This window comes from Ambystoma mexicanum, chromosome 5p, assembly GCF_040938575.1.
Source record: "Ambystoma mexicanum isolate Mex_15411 chromosome 5p, UKY_AmexF1_1, whole genome shotgun sequence".
NCBI lineage: Eukaryota > Metazoa > Chordata > Amphibia > Caudata > Ambystomatidae > Ambystoma > Ambystoma mexicanum.
The window spans coordinates 386,989,544-387,008,421 of record NC_090930.1 but is presented as its reverse complement, the minus strand read 5'-3'; the positions used below and the strand labels follow the sequence as shown (position 1 = coordinate 387,008,421).

Sequence of the window (18,878 nt, the reverse complement as noted above, 5' to 3'; positions counted from 1 at the left end):
TGATGCCGCATAATGGGATAGCATCCCCGAGTGATGCTGCATAACGAGAACTCATCCCAGAGCGATGCTGCAAAATGGGACGTCATCCCAGAGTGATGCTGCATAACGTAACATCATCCCAGAGTGATGCTGCATAATGAGATGTCATCCCCATGTGATGCTGCGTAATGAGAACTCATCCCAGAGCGATGATGCAAAATGTGATGTTATCCCAGAGCGATGCTGCATAATGGGATAGCATTCCAGAGTGATGCTGCATAACGAAACATCATCCCAGAGTGATCCTGCATAATGGTGTCATCCCTGTGTGATGCTGCATAACGAGAACTCATCCCAGAGTGATGCTGCGTAATGAGATGTCATCCCCGTGTGATGCTGCGTAACGAGAACTCATCCCAGAGCGATGATGCAAAATGTGATGTTATCCCAGAGTGATGCTGCATAATGCAACATCATCCCAGAGTGATGCTGCATAATGGGATAGCATCCCTGTGTGATGCTGCATAACGAGAACTCATCCCAGAGCGATGCTGCATAATGGGACGTCATCCCAGAGTGATGCTGCATAACGGAACATCATCCCAGAGTGATCCTGCATAATGGTGTCAGCCCTGTGCGATGCTGCATAACGAGAACTCATCCCAGAGTGATGCTGCATAATGGGACGTCATTCCAGAGTGACGCTGCAAAATGGGACATCATCCCAAATTCATGCTGCATAATGGGACATCATCAAGAGTGATGCTGCATAATGGGATGTCATCCCAATGTGATTCTGCATAACGAGAACTCATCCCAGAGTGACTATGCATCACTGAGCTGACTTGCTTCCGTTCTTAGAGCCATCTTGATGCGTCAAGAATATATTCCATTTCTCGGTAATGGCAAGGTTTCTTGTGTTCCACTGGTCGTCGGAGATGGCGAGCATCGTGGCCCAGTAAATGATTGAAATATTCCTCACCATGCCCCAACAATCTACCCGAGTTCTTGACTTCTCAGAAGTTGCCAGCACGTTGTGTCCTAAGAAATAATGAACCTCACCCAGACCAAGGCAATAAAGTATGACCTTATTATTGCCATGTATTTGTGTTGCCTAGCGCACACCTAGGTTTAAGGTTTTTTTACAAAATTAGTTGAATATTTACGGGGTGCCGGGGAGAATAACAACCTTGACACTGGGTTGTTTTAACCTATGTAAATCCAACAGATTGTCCACAAGATTGTGGAACTCTCCCGTCCCCTGCACACCCTTTATACTGTAGAAACAGTCAATATTTCTATACAATGGTAATATTCAGTTTCTTTCAGAAAAAAGAAGAAATTAATGAGAGAAGCTAATTCATGACACTATTATAATAAAACAGAATGATGGGGACCATCGGTTTTAATTGAATTTTAAATTAATTGTTACAGATATGAATTTCAATTCATTCATCATCCAGTCTTTGTAAACATAATAACATAAATGTATTCATTTTGAGGTTACATTCAATATTATAATACAAGGGCATACAAGGTACTCATCACACTTTCTATGTAATAGGCTTTTCACATGATATATCCAAAGAAAGTAATGATGAATATTTTCTCGACGCGTTTCGGGGTGTCCCCTTCTTCAGGAATTGATAGCCCTCTTCATTGCCGTTAATCTTTGTTTCGTCTATAATGTATGATACAATGATCAGATTTTAGATTCTCACTGATAACTGTCATTTAACTCTTGGGAGAAATTTTTAATAATAATCACCTGGATGTTCAATGTGGAATATCCTAACTGGATTTATTATCAATAGCAATATCAGCCCAATAATGGTTATACAACCTGTAGATGTGATAAAAAGACAATAGGGAAAGCTCAATTAAAAACGGGATCTTAATTCATGAAGGAAAATCTAGTCATGTAATATCTAAGAAACAATATTACCTTTCGGTATTTCTGTAAGAAGCTACTACATCCATGGAATGGGTCGCTGTGGTATGTCGAGAGTCCTCAGGTACGGAGGTAGTGCACTAATGGGCGATTCCTCCACTCGTGTCTGTAAAGACGCGATCTTGTATACTATATAAGATATAAGAAAACAATTGGATGGGATAATTCTGTAGAGAGTATTCTGTGAAGGCCTTTAGGCTCATGGTGTGCAATTGGGGAGCTGTTTACAAAGGATTCTCTTACCTCCTTCCTGAGAAGATGGCCGGTGCTGTAGCTCGAACCGTTCTACACGGTTTTTCACTAAAGATGGCCACTATTTACATTATGACGTCATCACGTCGAAGCGTGACGACGTCACAATGTTTAGAACGTCAACGTGTGACGGGAAAACAGACGTCATACGGGCATATTTTAGAAAACAATGTGTGAATAACCAATAGTATATAGGTGTATATCTATACCGGTGCAGGGAGTTTGAGTCAAATGAAATAAAGATGAAAAGAGTCGGAAGATAAATGTGAGGAGTGTCTCATGTAACTTCTGGGATATCTATTGTTTACCACGGACAAAAATTAATCGAATATTGGACATCCGTGTGTTTACTATTTCAAGAGAAGCATGCTCACATTCTATGGTCTGTAACTTAATACATCCTATGTCAGTAAAAAATCATCCTAAGTGAACTGAACAAATTCAAAAATGTATTTAACAGCAATTGATATTGTATCCACACTGGGTTTCTGATTGGGTCAGGGGAAACAGTATTTAGTTACAAAAATGAGGCTAAACTGTAATCTTCGTTCATCCCATTGGGAGCTAGACTGTTTAGTCTCTCTATCCAGAAGATTTCCCTCTGGTTCATACGTCTGGCATGATTGCCACCTCTTGGGGCTCTGTTCACAATTTCCAAAATCACAACCTTTAGTTGAGAAATATTATGTTTCTTTATGGAAAAATGTCTTGCTACAGGTGAGTTAACACTGTTGGTACGTATGTTACTTTTGTGTTCATTCCAGCGCTCCTTGGCTTTCCTTTGTGTCTGTCCAACATAGTAAATGCCGCATGGGCAGCTTAAACCATAAATGATTGATTTCGTGTCACAAGTGGCAAAATCCTTAAGTGGGATTTTTTGGCCATTTGATGGGTGTCTTACATAGCTTCCCTTCATTATGTTGTTACAATTGCCACAACTGAGACAAGCAAACGTACCTATTTTCCTCTTGGTGAGGGTTCTTTGATTGTCCACTCTCGGTCTTTCTGCTTTAACTAGGCTATCCCTGAAGTTCCGACCCCTCTTGTAGGCGATTATGGGTGGTTCAGGAAATAGTCTCTTTAGTTGTGGATCCAATTTGATTATACCCCAGTTCTTCTTGATCATCCTTGTTATGTGATGACTCTGTGCTGAATATCTTAAAGCGTAGAGAAATGGGATCTCCTTAGATCTATTTCTTGATATACGGAGGTCTTTCCTCTCCAATGTGAGTGTTTTTTCTTCTGGATAACCTCTTTCCTTGTATCTTTGTGTCATCAATAGGTTTTCATTCCTCAGGGTGTCAGTTGTTGAGATAATTCTCTTTAGTCTAAGGAATTGACTGTAGGGTAAATTATTCTTTAAATGCGTCGGATGATGGCTCCTGAAGTGTAACGTGTTGTTAACATCGGTGGGTTTGTGATAAATATTGGTGATTATCCCATCTTCCCCAATCTCTAGTTCAACGTCCAAAAAATGTAGTTTAGGGGTTCCAATTTCCATTGTGAATTTGATTCTGTCGTAGTTTTTGCGATATCTCCCTTCTGATGACCCTCTCCAATTGTGTAATAAGTTTCTCTGGACTAGTCGTTGTTGGTGTGGTTGTTTCAATTTCCTTCAAAAGCCCTAAAATTCGTGTGGCTTCCTCTTCATTAAATGCCAATGCCAATCTATTCATGTACCATTTGGAGATGAAATGGATTTTGATACCAACAAAATTTAGCAAAAAAATCATCACCTGGAAAAGGTACATTGACGATGTTTTCGTCATCTGGAGAGGACAACATCACGAACTAGAGGAATTCCTAAAATACATCAATTTAGGCCACGACAGAATCAAATTCACAATGGAAATTGGAACCCCTAAACTACATTTTTTGGACGTTGAACTAGAGATTGGGGAAGATGGGATAATCACCAATATTTATCACAAACCCACCGATGTTAACAACACGTTACACTTCAGGAGCCATCATCCGACGCATTTAAAGAATAATTTACCCTACAGTCAATTCCTTAGACTAAAGAGAATTATCTCAACAACTGACACCCTGAGGAATGAAAACCTATTGATGACACAAAGATACAAGGAAAGAGGTTATCCAGAGTCTATCATCAAGAAAGCAGAAGAAAAAACACTCACATTGGAGAGGAAAGACCTCCGTATATCAAGAAATAGATCTAAGGAGATCCCATTTCTCTACGCTTTAAGATATTCAGCACAGAGTCATCACATAACAAGGATGATCAAGAAGAACTGGGGTATAATCAAATTGGATCCACAACTAAAGAGACTATTTCCTGAACCACCCATAATCGCCTACAAGAGGGGTCGGAACTTCAGGGATAGCCTAGTTAAAGCAGAAAGACCGAGAGTGGACAATCAAAGAACCCTCACCAAGAGGAAAATAGGTACGTTTGCTTGTCTCAGTTGTGGCAATTGTAACAACATAATGAAGGGAAGCTATGTAAGACACCCATCAAATGGCCAAAAAATCCCACTTAAGGATTTTGCCACTTGTGACACGAAATCAATCATTTATGGTTTAAGCTGCCCATGCGGCATTTACTATGTTGGACAGACACAAAGGAAAGCCAAGGAGCGCTGGAATGAACACAAAAGTAACATACGTACCAACAGTGTTAACTCACCTGTAGCAAGACATTTTTCCATAAAGAAACATAATATTTCTCAACTAAAGGTTGTGATTTTGGAAATTGTGAACAGAGCCCCAAGAGGTGGCAATCATGCCAGACGTATGAACCAGAGGGAAATCTTCTGGATAGAGAGACTAAACAGTCTAGCTCCCAATGGGATGAACGAAGATTACAGTTTAGCCTCATTTTTGTAACTAAATACTGTTTCCCCTGACCCAATCAGAAACCCAGTGTGGATACAATATCAATTGCTGTTAAATACATTTTTGAATTTGTTCAGTTCACTTAGGATGATTTTTTACTGACATAGGATGTATTAAGTTACAGACCATAGAATGTGAGCATGCTTCTCTTGAAATAGTAAACACACGGATGTCCAATATTCGATTAATTTTTGTCCGTGGTAAACAATAGATATCCCAGAAGTTACATGAGACACTCCTCACATTTATCTTCCGACTCTTTTCATCTTTATTTCATTTGACTCAAACTCCCTGCACCGGTATAGATATACACCTATATACTATTGGTTAATCACACATTGTTTTCTAAAATATGCCCGTATGACGTCTGTTTTCCCGTCACACGTTGACGTTCTAAACATTGTGACGTCGTCACGCTTCGACGTGATGACGTCATAATGTAAATAGTGGCCATCTTTAGTGAAAAACCGTGTAGAACGGTTCGAGCTACAGCACCGGCCATCTTCTCAGGAAGGAGGTAAGAGAATCCTTTGTAAACAGCTCCCCAATTGCACACCATGAGCCTAAAGGCCTTCACAGAATACTCTCTACAGAATTATCCCATCCAATTGTTTTCTTATATCTTATATAGTATACAAGATCGCGTCTTTACAGACACGAGTGGAGGAATCGCCCATTAGTGCACTACCTCCGTACCTGAGGACTCTCGACATACCACAGCGACCCATTCCATGGATGTAGTAGCTTCTTACAGAAATACCGAAAGGTAATATTGTTTCTTAGATATTACATGACTAGATTTTCCTTCATGAATTAAGATCCCGTTTTTAATTGAGCTTTCCCTATTGTCTTTTTATCACATCTACAGGTTGTATAACCATTATTGGGCTGATATTGCTATTGATAATAAATCCAGTTAGGATATTCCACATTGAACATCCAGGTGATTATTATTAAAAATTTCTCCCAAGAGTTAAATGACAGTTATCAGTGAGAATCTAAAATCTGATCATTGTATCATACATTATAGACGAAACAAAGATTAACGGCAATGAAGAGGGCTATCAATTCCTGAAGAAGGGGACACCCCGAAACGCGTCGAGAAAATATTCATCATTACTTTCTTTGGATATATCATGTGAAAAGCCTATTACATAGAAAGTGTGATGAGTACCTTGTATGCCCTTGTATTATAATATTGAATGTAACCTCAAAATGAATACATTTATGTTATTATGTTTACAAAGACTGGATGATGAATGAATTGAAATTCATATCTGTAACAATTAATTTAAAATTCAATTAAAACCGATGGTCCCCATCATTCTGTTTTATTATAATAGTGTCATGAATTAGCTTCTCTCATTAATTTCTTCTTTTTTCTGAAAGAAACTGAATATTACCATTGTATAGAAATATTGACTGTTTCTACAGTATAAAGGGTGTGCAGGGGACGGGAGAGTTCCACAATCTTGTGGACAATCTGTTGGATTTACACTTATTATTGCCATGCCCATGACAAAAATAGATTAATGTGTGCAACCTTTACCTAAACTATCAACCACAAAGCTGGAGAGGTTATAATTTCAAAATTATAAGAATACAGATGATATGTACTGGCATTATTTAACAGCCAACAATTATCAGAAAAAGCAACGAATTCCACACATATATATACCAAAACTTCCTTCATAATTACTGAAACTTTAAACATGTATTTTTACTATGTGAAACTAGGTTTCAAATGAAAAAAAAAATCTTTAGGTACTACAAACTATTTCCATACCAAATACTGTACTATTGTTTTCATTTTTGTTTAGTGTTTATGGTCACAGGTGACCGTTACACTGTACTCTTCAATTCTTTTTTTTTTTACATATTACAGTTTTATACACATTTATACAATTTGACTTAAAAACCAAATCACATCATTATGACAATGAAAACAATCGATTTCATCTGTATATGCCAGTCTTTAGCACATGCGAGCAGAGAGATTTCATGATCAGGAAGCAAGTGTCCAATAAGTCCAGTTTTTCTCCACATGTGCAAAAAACACTATATACAAAAGGCCTCACAATGCAGACAGGCATGTTTTCCACCTTCTGCTATATGTGTAACACAGCCACAGTCATGACCAGCGCTTTTGCTCCATGAATAAGACTCAAAAATTGGCCTTTAGTATAGTGCACAAACTTGTGAAAGCCCTTCTCACAGAGAGGTGCTGGCATGCTGCATTGTGTAAGCAAGTGTCTAGCTGATTCCACTGTTACCCTGCGCATAAGACAAAGACGGCCACTTCTTTCCAGCCCAATCCATGCCCCTGTATTCTCGTAAACTGGTAAGGTTTCAAGGCGCAGGCAAAGGATGAAGTGCACCAGTTGTGGGGAGTCGAGTTTTACCAGGTCATCACACGGGGCACTGACATTCATCCCATGTGTGGGGTACAGATTGTATTTACGTTTATTAGCAAGATAATCAAGGCACATCATGCGGTCATGGTCCTTCGACTTTCTTTCGAAGTCCAACGCATATACCTCCCCTAGTGAACCTGATAAGCCCTACATACCAATTGCCACACAATGGTTTAAGACACGTTTTCGCATGTTGGAAAACCAAACACTGCATCTGCAGTTGGTCATGGGACTTGATTATGTTTGAGGGTCTACCATTTTCACTGAAATACATAGTGACCCACCACTTACTAACAGCCAGCTGCCAAAGAACATGTAAGGATGCAAATCCTAGTTATAGACGCATAACTTCAACAGGTACTGATTTTGGAAAGCCTAAAATCGATTTCAATAACTTCCAGTTTGGTCAGCCAGGAATCTGTACCCACAGGCACATTTTCCAGAACATATAGTATCCCTGACACTACGCAAAACTAATAAGCAGAGAGTTTTGCCTCCATGGATTTGCCCCCTTGCCTATCGAACACATTTCTTAATGACAACCATTTGGTCCAGGCTGAGGAGGAGACCACCTTCACTTGGTAAGTACTATTTAAGCCATCTGCAATATGCATGCCTAGGTATTTATAGGTCTCAACCTGTTCTACTCTTTGCCCTCCCAGTTGCCATGTAAACCTCTTTCACCGGTAAGCTCCCTTACCTATGGACATGATCTTTGTCTTCCCTATGTTTACTTGAAGACCATTTGACTCAGCATATTTCGATTGGACATCGAGCTAACCCATGGATGTGCGGTCAAGTATCACAGTATCATCTGCATAGGTAATGCTGCTTATCTTTTTGTCCCCATAAATCGGTGGATGGTTATGTGCAGCTTCTGGGGTTGGGTCAAAGTCTGCCAATTAAAGGTTGTGTAGCAGTGGGCCAAGGACGCAACCCTGCTTAAGGCCAACATTAGCATGTGGTGGTCTGGTGAGGGAGCCATCTTGTGCTAAGCTCACCCTTACCACTGTGTCATCATGCAGGAGTCTAATGAAATAGAGCAATAAGGCATTCAATCCCCAGCCTGACAGTCTGTTTCAAAGTCGACCCCTGTCTAAGTTATCGAATGCTGAGCTGTAGTCCACAAAGCACATGTAAAGACTTGTGCCTGGGTTTTGTAGCGTGTCTGATATCAGTGTAAGGAGAATCCATATGGCATGTTTAGTGCTGTACCCTTTCCTGAAGTCCATCTGTGTAGGGTTCAGTCTGGAATTAGCACATGCCCATGAGGAGAGTAGTTCCAACAACAATCGGGAAAAGATCTTGGCTCTGTAGTCCAGCATGGCTAGTGGGCGGTAATTATTAGGGTCTATTCACTGACCCTTTTGTACACTGGTATCAAAATTGATTCCAGCCATGTAGGAGGGTAAAGGCCAGTATCGCAGACATGGAGGAATAAAGACCGCAATAAGTCTGCCCAGTACTCATGGTCGTTTTTCAGGACCGTATTACAGAGCCCGTCGGGTCCCACAGCTCTTGATGATTTAGACCTCACAATTATTGTGGTTATGTCTGCCTCCTTCACATGTTGCCAAACCATTGAGCCCATTTTAGGGCCTTTTAATACGGGTGTCTTGGGCTCCAGTGCAATTCAGTAATGTTTATTAATGTGCATGGCCAAGGTGTTTTCGGAGATACCACATAACATTTGTTCAATTTTTGGAAGGCTAAACCTTCGCAGCAAGAACCAGAATTTCTTGGTTTCATTAGTCTTAATGATACTGCCTACACCAGTTGCAAGCATTGTTGTTGTATTTATGTGCTCGCAGACAGCACTTGTACTTCAGCCTTGCTGGCCCCTTAAACCAACATTTGTCGCTGGCCTGTGATTGTTCATTCTTTATTATTTCTCGGAGAGTGGCTTTTAGTAGTCTCGTTCTAATTTCTAAGACTAACTTCCTTGCATGGAGATTATACCTGTCCAGCAAGCATTACAAATCCCAATAATGTCTTCTAAGTAGAACCCTGTGAGTCTCCATATGCTTGTTCTTAAGTTAATATTGAAATGGCTTATATTGAGAGTTGACAAACATAACCTATTCCTGTGAATTTAAAATTGGATTCATGTTGTTTAATTGTCGATTGGCATTTTATACTCAATACGCCATGGTCACTTTTGTCTATGGAACCAGCTTGCAGCTGTGATGAGTACTTAGAAATGACTGAATTTACAAAAATTAAATCTATGCAGCTATTGTAAGTTCCCTTCGACCAGGTCACCATTGAATTCTCCAAATTATCGACGAGCATCTGCAGGTCATATTCTAAAAGAGCTGCTCACCAAAGCAAGGCCCTTGTCTGCGCCATACAACCTTTCTTGACCCTTTTACTTCCAATCACAGAACCTGATCAATCCCATTAAAGTCACTGGTTAGCAGGATGCCCGCTCTAGGGTATCTCTCACACTGTGGTGTCTCAGTGACTGAGGTCATGATACATTTGGTAAGGTCCCCACCTGGTGGGTCATACAGTGTTAACTAGTGGTTCGGGGCTCCATGGAGAATTAGCAAGGGTGACTGGCAAGAGATTTTTGTGTGTAGGCCTGTCCACAAACCCAATTATATCATATCCTGATTTATCACCTATACAGAGCCCCCCTTTCGGGTGACCTGTCTTGACCAGAGTTGCAAGGCTATGAGCCATGATGAAGCCATCAGGTTCAAATGGGGAGGTCATGCAAGTTTCCTGCATGACCTCCCCATTTGCAGTGTAAACTTCTGCTGCAGTCAAGTGGGCTAGCCCGACTTGATTGCTGAGGAAGGAGTTATAGCCTCTTGGATTCCAGGACCCAACCTTCACTAAGAGCTCGTCCTGTCGAGGATTCAACAGGTAGCATGCACTTTGGAGCAACACCCCTCAAGTCTCTTAGGCATTTCCCTATTTGCCCAACAGTATGACCCCAGAAATGTGGATACCTGCAAGGTTGTGTTGGATCAGCATCAGTCAAGAACATGTGCTCCTCAAGCAGTGTTTTTTGTTTCACCAAAGGCAATTTTCCCCTGGATTCGGATTTAGATTCCAGTAGTTTTGCAGAGTCTGAAGGCGATGGTGAATTCAGCATGGACTGTTCAATGCGCAGAGCTAATAGTGCATGTTCCTCGCAGTCAGCGGTTACTCTAACGGAGTCTTTCACTACCACAGCATGGTCCCTAGCCTTAGAAGGACCTGGATTTAGCACAAGGTTTGCAGAGATTAAGCTGTGTGGTCCACCCACCCCTGAGGCAATAGTGATAACATCAGGTGGAAGCGTTACTGATTGATGAGATATCGCTGTTTTGCCAAGGGGCTTGTTTTTCTCCACATTCCACAGGCTGTTGTGACCAGTTTTGAACATGTAACAGTGCTTCAGACTAGCAGCGTGTATTTTGCCCAATAGCTTTTTCAGAACTCGCTGTTCTTCTGCTATCCTGGAGCAGAGTCAGAATAGGGCCTCCATTTTGGATTCCAGGTTGTCCAGTTTACTTGCTTTTTCCAGCACATCTTGCTTCACTGGGGTAGATTTCCCCTCATTTGCAGACTGATAGTTGTCCCCTTCACCCTCCATTTCACTGTCACTTGAAGAGAAGCCTGATGTAGAAAGAAAATGTTCCATTACTGGAATGTTGGACAGTGTGGAGCCAATCACATTATTATAGTCCGGTTTTGAGGGACCCAGAGAGTTGCACCGTAAATTCAGACAATGTTTTAGTAATGAATTGTTGTTGTCAATATTAGAGAACCCGGGGGAGAGATCAATTGCAGTGTTTGTGGGTTCCAGCACAAACTCCTGGTGGCTACACGATGGTGCAGGGATGACCACAGGACTTTCACCTTGCTCAGTAAGAGCTGCACCCATGCAGATTGTGATTTTGGGCTGTGATGAGCCGTGTGTACCTGTACAGTGCATCTTATCTTTTTATTCGGTAAAGGGGGCCTCCCGAGACCCGCTTCCCTGCAACTTTATTTCTTAGCCCTTTGCCCTTGCGCTGCAGTGATACGTAAACCATATGTATGGAGGTTAGGTTTTGGCATTGTTAAAATGAATAAAACGAGGATTATGATTTGTAGCCTCGATAGACTGCTAGTAAAGCAAAGTTTGGTACTCCCAGGGTCGATACTAGAGTCCACGAAGCCACGGAACTGCGAAACTGCATCCACCAACACTTGCTGACTTCACTTCCTGATTTTGCAGGCGTTTGCGCGCTGGGAGTGTCATTTTGAAGGCTAGGACTGAGGGAGTCAGGGGATGAGGCAGAGTGGCGAGCTCCCAGGCCATTGCAATTGAAACAGGTCAGGTTGCACAGCGAGCTCCCAGGCCATTGCAATTGAAACAGGTCAGGTTGCACAATGATCCGTGATCTGAGCGTTTCACAGCGAAACTGCGTCCACCAACACTTGCCGCCTTCACTTCCTGCTTTTGCAGGCGTTTGCACGCTGGGAGTGTCATTTTGAAGGCTAGGACTGAGGGAGTCAGGGGATGAGGCACAGTGGCGAGCTCCCAGGCCATTGCAATTGAAACAGGTCAGGTTCCACAATGATCCGTGATCTGAGCGTTTCACAGCGAAACTGCGTCCACCAACACTTGCCGCCTTAACTTCATGCTTTCGCCTTGTGCATGCGCTGTGAGATTTGACACAGAAGCACTACATTGTGAAAAAATTGAGAGGACCTTTAAGTGAGTAAAAAGTATGACGTGTCCGTAATTTGACAATCTTAACGGTCCTTGCATATGTCACAAAGCAGGATCGGTTACAGACTTGGATAGCTCTCATAGCACAGTTAATTCCTCCACTTGTCCCCCAGAGGTTTTAACATGGACGCTGCGGCTGCAATCCTCCACTTTAGTTTGCAGCTTTCCACAGCTGTTTCAAGTTGGGCTGAAAATCTGCTAGTTGTTTCTACATTTCTACTCGTTTCACTGCAGCGCAGTTCTCGCCACCTCTGGTGCGATTCGAGGGTATTGAGGCATCGGATTGTGCATACCCAGGGAGACTACCGTGGGCACATGGGGCCTTAGTTCCCACAAGATACGCTGGAGAAGCCACAGCTGGGCCAGCTGCCAGGCCTAGCAGATCTGCTGCCCTGCCTTCGTTTCCAGTGGGAGTTTGGCGCTTCGCCTGCTTCCAGATTCTGAAGCGCTTTGCTTGGCTCCTTGTGGTGGCACCTTCCAGGCCAGTAGCACCAGAAAGGAGAGGTAAGCACGTGTGTATTCCTCACATAAAGCAGCCTATTCCACCATGTTCATGTAGCATTGTTTTGTGATGTGTTACTCTGCAGAATATGAAGGGTTGCTTGCATCCTGCCTGGCAGAAGCCACTTAATCATGCACAGAACTGGTTGGCATCAGTGCCCACAAACCACTGCGGAAAAGAAGTTGCAGGGAGTACTCCTTTTCTAGTGATTCTAGCTCTTCCCCTCGTTCATCTGACAGAAAAGGGCATATGTTTTCCATTAAGTTAAAGGATCTAATTATGGTGAATGGAGTACACAAGAAGCAGGAACCCTCAGAATGGAGCATAACATCTTAGACATTATTTTTCAAGCTATTCTAGGTTTCATCAGTCAGCAGGCAAGAGCAACACTTGAATCAGAGGCAAGCCACATGGTTCAGCTCAAAGGATCGGAGCAGAATCGCCTCCTGAAATGTGATGTTCATGACTAGCAGAGTTCCCTCTCAGCTGACCCCGTGGGAGAAGGCTAATTCTCTTCAGGGGGACATGGCTCTCTTCTGTCCAAGATCCATGGGTTTTGATCACCTTGCTGGAAGGGAACCAAATAAAATTCACTTCAGTCTCTCCGCACACAGGCATCTTGGAATTATCCTGGCCTTGGGACCCACAGAAGCCGGCAAGAATGAGGCAAGAAATGCAGGTTTTGGATCTGAAGAGGACCATCTGTCTGGTACCCCCTCCTGTCTGGTGTCAGGAGTGCCACTCTCGGATATGTCTTGACCCCAAGTAATCTGGAGAGTACAGGCTTGTACTAGATCTAAAAGAGGTAAATATCTATGTGAACAACATAGTCAAGGAGAGATACTCCAGCATCCCTCTGGTCATGTCCAGATTTTCTATTCTTTGGAGCACACTTTCAGAACAACCTCAGGCACATGCGCCTCCCAAAGAGCAGAGCTCTCCAGATCATGCAGGAGGTGAAGTAATTGTGCCAGCTGGAGTAGGTCTCAACCAGCGCATGGCTGCAGGTCCAGGGGTTGATCACAGCAACAGTCGGTGTTACTCCTTGGGCAAGACTCAATCCTTTGCAACTCCTGGGACATCTTCACTGACATTGCTCTCCCATATCAAAATACTTACTAGCTTAACTTATTCTCATCTCAGATGATGGTATCCCTTTCAATGGTGGCTTAAACAGCACAACCTTCTCAGGGGGTTACTCTTCCTTAACAGCAGTGATCACCACTGATGCCAGTGTCAATGGATGGGCACCTTCCGAGAGACCATGAAGATGCAAGAACTGTGTCACCCCAAAAAATATCAGTATTCCAACAATTGGAGGGAGATGGAAGCACTCTGCGTGCATCTCCTGGGTTTCACACCCCGAATCGGATACCTTCCAGTGGGGGTCCTCTGAGATCACAACAACTGTCTCATATCTCAATCCAGAGGTGGGAATACACTCACCCCCTTTGCATTTGTGGCACCGTGCAAAAGGCAGTGACCTCATGGGAACCCTACCAGGCAGTAATTTAGTAGCAGTCGTACCCCACAACTGAATAGGGTAGTTGAGAGGGCCCCAAATCCTACCCCCTGACCCCCAGTGTCAGTTTACATCTGGGCAGTATTCATTTGCACCACACCATGCCGCTTAAGAAAAATGCTTGCTATATTTGCTCTTTTGCTCTTAGACCTAATGTGCAAGACTCATGGGAGAAGGTGAAATCTAGGCATTTGATGCTGAGAAACACACCACAAACCACCCCCCATTGTGTTCAGAGGTGCCCACAGGGCCTCTGATGCATTCCTAGACCACCACTGCCTGACATGAGTTTCGTAGACCAACAGCCAGGCTGTGCTCACATTTGGGGGAGGGCAGGACCAAAGCCCCCTAACACGAACATGGACATCTTTCTGTTCTACATGGCGAAAGAGGTGGCCCTAACCAGGTAGTTACATGCTTTTCTGTATAGAACACCAGTCCAGAAGGGAAGACATGGCCATATTGGTCAGTGCAAAATAACTAACCGGAAGACAGGGAGGGGGAGTTTAAACAGACCCCAGGAAACAGAAAGTTGTGCATTGCTCATGTGTGGTATGAGGAAGAGGTGACAGACCAAGGGACCAGCAGGAGGAAGGAAGGAAAAGTGCAGTGTGAAGGCAATTCTTGGGCAGGTATGGTATTGGTTAGTGAGTGCAAGTGATACTGTTGTGTGAGTAGCAAGTGTGTTAAGGAGAGGGAAAGAATGTGAATGGCTTGAGTTAAAGAAAGGAGGGTGCTGGAGTAGTATTTGTATTTAGTTTGACCTGAGTTTATTTGTATTGCGCGCCTGGCCCTGGGGCATCTGGGCGCATTTCTTACAAAGGTACAGATAACATCACAAAACACATCATAATACAGTAATGGCAGTACATAATGGAACATAAATTACATTACATATATTATGAAGACCCATTTGTCTGTAGTGTTTACAGAAAGAAATTTCAGCATGTATGGTATTTACAAAGAATAAGTTGCCAAAATAGAGATGAGATTATAACATCGGTTCCCAATTTTGCAGAAGTATTTACAGAGATTTAAAGTAACTTTACGTTAAGCGGTGGAGGAGGCCAAATCCTGCTCAGTGAGCCATAGTTTGGCTTTGTTCCTAAAAGCAAGGTAAGAGAGTTCAGTTCTGAATGTGTTAGGAATTGTGTTCCATAGTTTTGAGGAGATGACTGGGAAGCAGGACCCCCAGCTTTCTATAGATTAAATCTGGGAATGGCGAGTGAATGGGCTTGTGCAGATCTGAGTGGTCGGGTGGCAATGTGTGATGCAATGCGGTTGGCCAGGTAATCAGGTGCTTGGTTGGCTAAACACTGATGAGTAAGTGCGAGAGTTTTGAGTGAGATTCTGGATGCAACCGAGAGCCAGTGAAGACTCTTAGCCTCATTACACGGACGGCGGTGGACCAGTAAACCGCCTTGGTGGAAAGGGGAATTATCGCCCTATTCCAAGGTTGGTGGGGCGGTTTTTCCCCCTTCCCCCATTGCCCTTCCCCATTCCCATTTTTGCCCCATAGGGCATAATGGGAATGGGGAAGGTGCTAATTACGGCACTGCAAATTGCGGTACCGTAATTAGCTCCCTGGTCCCTTTGTGGGTTGGTTTTTAACGCCTGCAAAAAGCAGGCGTTAAATTCACCAACCCGCAAAGGGACCTCGTAGTAAGGCGGTAAGGGTTTACCGGTACCGGTAAAATACCGGTACCAGTAAACCCTTACGGCCTACCGTGTAATGAGGCCCTCTGTCTTGTATCAGAGATATGAGAGTTTCTAGGAATATTGAGGGCTGCTCTGATAGGTGTTGTTCTGAGTTACTTGTAGTTTATTGATGTTTTTAAGACTGGTCCCCAGGTAGAGGGCATTGCAGTAGTCAACTTTAGCCATAATGAGCGTTCTTGCAAGGATGATGCAGTTCTATGCAGTGAGGAACGGTCTGCAAGCTGTTAGGTGTTTGCATGTGTATGCAGATGCTGAGACCACCGCATTGACTTGTCAGCGAGAGGGCTGAGGCCAGATAGAAGCCAAGGGTGTTGGTATCATTAGAGACCTTAATGGTATTCCCGTCAATGCTAAAAGTTTTAAAGGCGGGCTCCAGTTTGTTGAGCTTAAGGTGGGAACCTAAGATAAGTAGCTCAGTCTTATCATCGTTTAAGCCTAGTCTGTGATGTCCCATTTAGGCCTGAATGACTGAGTAGACGTTGTTAAGAGCTATAGAGTCAGTTGTGTGGTCTCCAGTGATGGGAATGAGTATCTAGGTGTCATCTGCGTAGTTTGTGTAGCTGACACCCAGATAGTCAGGAATATCGAATAGTGGTTTTGTGAACACATTATGCAATGTGGGTGAAACACAAGATCCTTGCGGGACCCTACATGCGACTTGTGACGGATCGGCAGATGCAGATTGGGAGAATACCCGCATGTTTCCGTTTGGGAAGAAGGAACTGATCCACGATGTGGCTTTGTCTGAGAAGTGGGCAGCAGTTTTTTAGGTGATGGCAAAGAATGTGATGGTTAACCAGGTCAAAGGCTGCAGAGAGATCCAGTAAGAGTAGTCGGGCTAGCTTGCACTTGTCTTTTACGTACTCAATTTGTGTTTTTAGGTCGATGAGGGCAATCTCTGTTCCATGTCTGGAGTGGATGCCTGATTGCTGGAGGCCGAGGAGTTTGTTAGATTCGAGGTAGTCCTGGATTTGTAAATAAGCTGCTCGGTCTAAGATTTTCAAGAGAAATGGCACAGTGGTAATGGACCTGTAGTTTGATGGGTTGCTTGGGGCAAGGGTAGGTTTTTGACCCACGCATCTTTGAGATTATCTGGGACAATGCCTGATGTGAATGAGGCATTAATGATGGTGGTAACGAATGGGGCTAGATCATGGACAGCTTCCTTGATGACCGTCGCATGGCAAGAATCACCTTGACAATTGGTAGGTTTGAGTTTTTTAATGATGTTTTCCACTTCCCAAATAGACAAAGGGGAGAAGCTGAACGGTTTGCCAGGGTGGGTGGATGGGTGCAGGGTGGCTGAGATTGGGTGTGTTAGAAGGTGGGTCTGCAAGCAAGCTGCATTTTTTGTTATTGATTTTAGTCTTTAGTGTGGTTATTTTGTCGAGAAGCACCTCGACAAAAGGTGCTTCTCGACAAAATATAAGTACACTACAGGGTGTCTGTAGTGCACTTGTCAATGGGGGTTATGGGCGATTCAAGTTCTTAGAGAATCTTGAAGAGCTTTTTAGTATTAGATTCTGCCTGCAGGGTGCGTTTATTGTAGACGATCTTTTTTGCTGTGAGCATTGCTTCCTTGTAGTTGGCAGAGGCGTTAGCGTACTTTTGTTGGCGTCTGATGACTTTTCCAGTGTGATTTTGCATTTCTTTTTACTTTGCGTAAATCTCTCAGCTGTGGTGTGAACCACGAATTAAGGTGGGCACGTGGTATAACGCTCACCTGATTCCCGCAGAGGCGCCGGTCTTGACTGGGTGAATGCCGTATCTTCAAAGGTGATGTGTAACACACGGTTGGCTCTTTGGGCTGGACCTCTGTGCACTGTATGTCTGACTTGAAGAGTAAGATGTCTTGGGTAAGTGAACGCCGAGCTCTCCATCTGCCTCGGGCCAGGGTGCCGTAACCAGTTTCTTCACTGGATAAGGGTGCAGGCCTCTTGACCTCAGAGGACTGCTGTCCGTCGTTAACTGCACGAACGGTAAGTTCTGGGCACTTCAAATGTCTTAAAAGTCTTTTGTAATGATATCTCTTGTTTTGCAGGGTTCCGGCGATGGCGGATGGCGGGCTGATGAGAGTTGAGGATCGAACCCGCGTGAGGAATAGAAGCGCCTGGAAGCACGTAAGTAAGCGCTTGTAGCCTGCTTCACGATGCGCACTAACTGTCCCTTTTATCTTGCAGGTACAAGTTCGGAGCTTTAGAGAAGCTGAAGGGTGCTGGAATACCCACTGGATTCGGCGTGGGAAGGAGTAATGGCACGTGAGTAATAAAGTTGCCCAATGTCTTTAAACGTACCTTCTTTTGTCTTTCAGATGCGGGTTGCAGCGCCGAAGGCCTCCGGAGCGTGCGAAGAGCTGGTAGCGGAGCATGCGAAGAGTAGGTAAGCCTTTGTCTTTCAGATGCCGGAATGCAGCGCGAGGCGTTGGTGACAGCCGATGGACCAGGTAAGAGATGCGCTGCCACTGAAGACCGTAGTGCTAACCTGTTCTTTCTTTGTCCTTACAGGTGCTGCTGAAGACTGGATTCCAGGATGGTAAGCCTTTGTTCCCTTAGGCCCAGGATCAGAAGCAGAAGACACAATGAGCGTTCTGCTGCAGAGAATGCAGAATAACGCAAAGCAAGATTCATCCATCGGGTGTGGTTTAAATAGCCTCCTGTAGTGCTTAGGTGTCTCCTTCCACAGCCTCGCCTAGGTAAGAAAAGAGTTCCTGCTTTCCAGAAGAGTTCCAGTGTTCTGAACCTAGGGAGTGGCTCCTGCCCCACCCAACAGGAAAAGTAGTCCCAAACAGAAGAGGATCAGGGGCTCAACTGGCAGGTAAGTAAGCAGCATGGTCTGCTGCAGGTAAGTCCACCCAAGCATTATGAGCCCGGCGCTTCCAGCGCTGGGACTGGGCATCTTTATGAGCCTGGTGCCACTGGCGCCAGGACAGGGTCCAAAAGGTCCCAATTGGGACTGGCTGGCACTCGGAA

At 43.8% G+C, this 18,878-nt stretch overlaps 1 protein-coding gene and 2 long non-coding RNA genes across 6 annotated transcripts in view; 1 reads left to right on the top strand and 2 right to left on the bottom strand.

The window, feature by feature from the left end:
* FGF13 (fibroblast growth factor 13) overlaps nucleotides 1-18,878 on the bottom strand; it is a 1,438,916-nt gene that overhangs the window by 677,556 nt on the left and 742,482 nt on the right. The gene's annotated exons all lie outside the window — the stretch shown is intronic.
* LOC138481652 (uncharacterized) lies at nucleotides 1,351-1,824 on the bottom strand. Its single transcript, XR_011274311.1, has 2 exons — nucleotides 1,748-1,824; nucleotides 1,351-1,660 (listed from the first exon to the last, which is right to left on the bottom strand). It is a non-coding gene; the product is annotated as an uncharacterized lncRNA (long non-coding RNA).
* LOC138481651 (uncharacterized) lies at nucleotides 5,908-6,381 on the top strand. The gene is made up of 2 exons (XR_011274310.1): nucleotides 5,908-5,984; nucleotides 6,072-6,381. It is a non-coding gene; the product is annotated as an uncharacterized lncRNA (long non-coding RNA).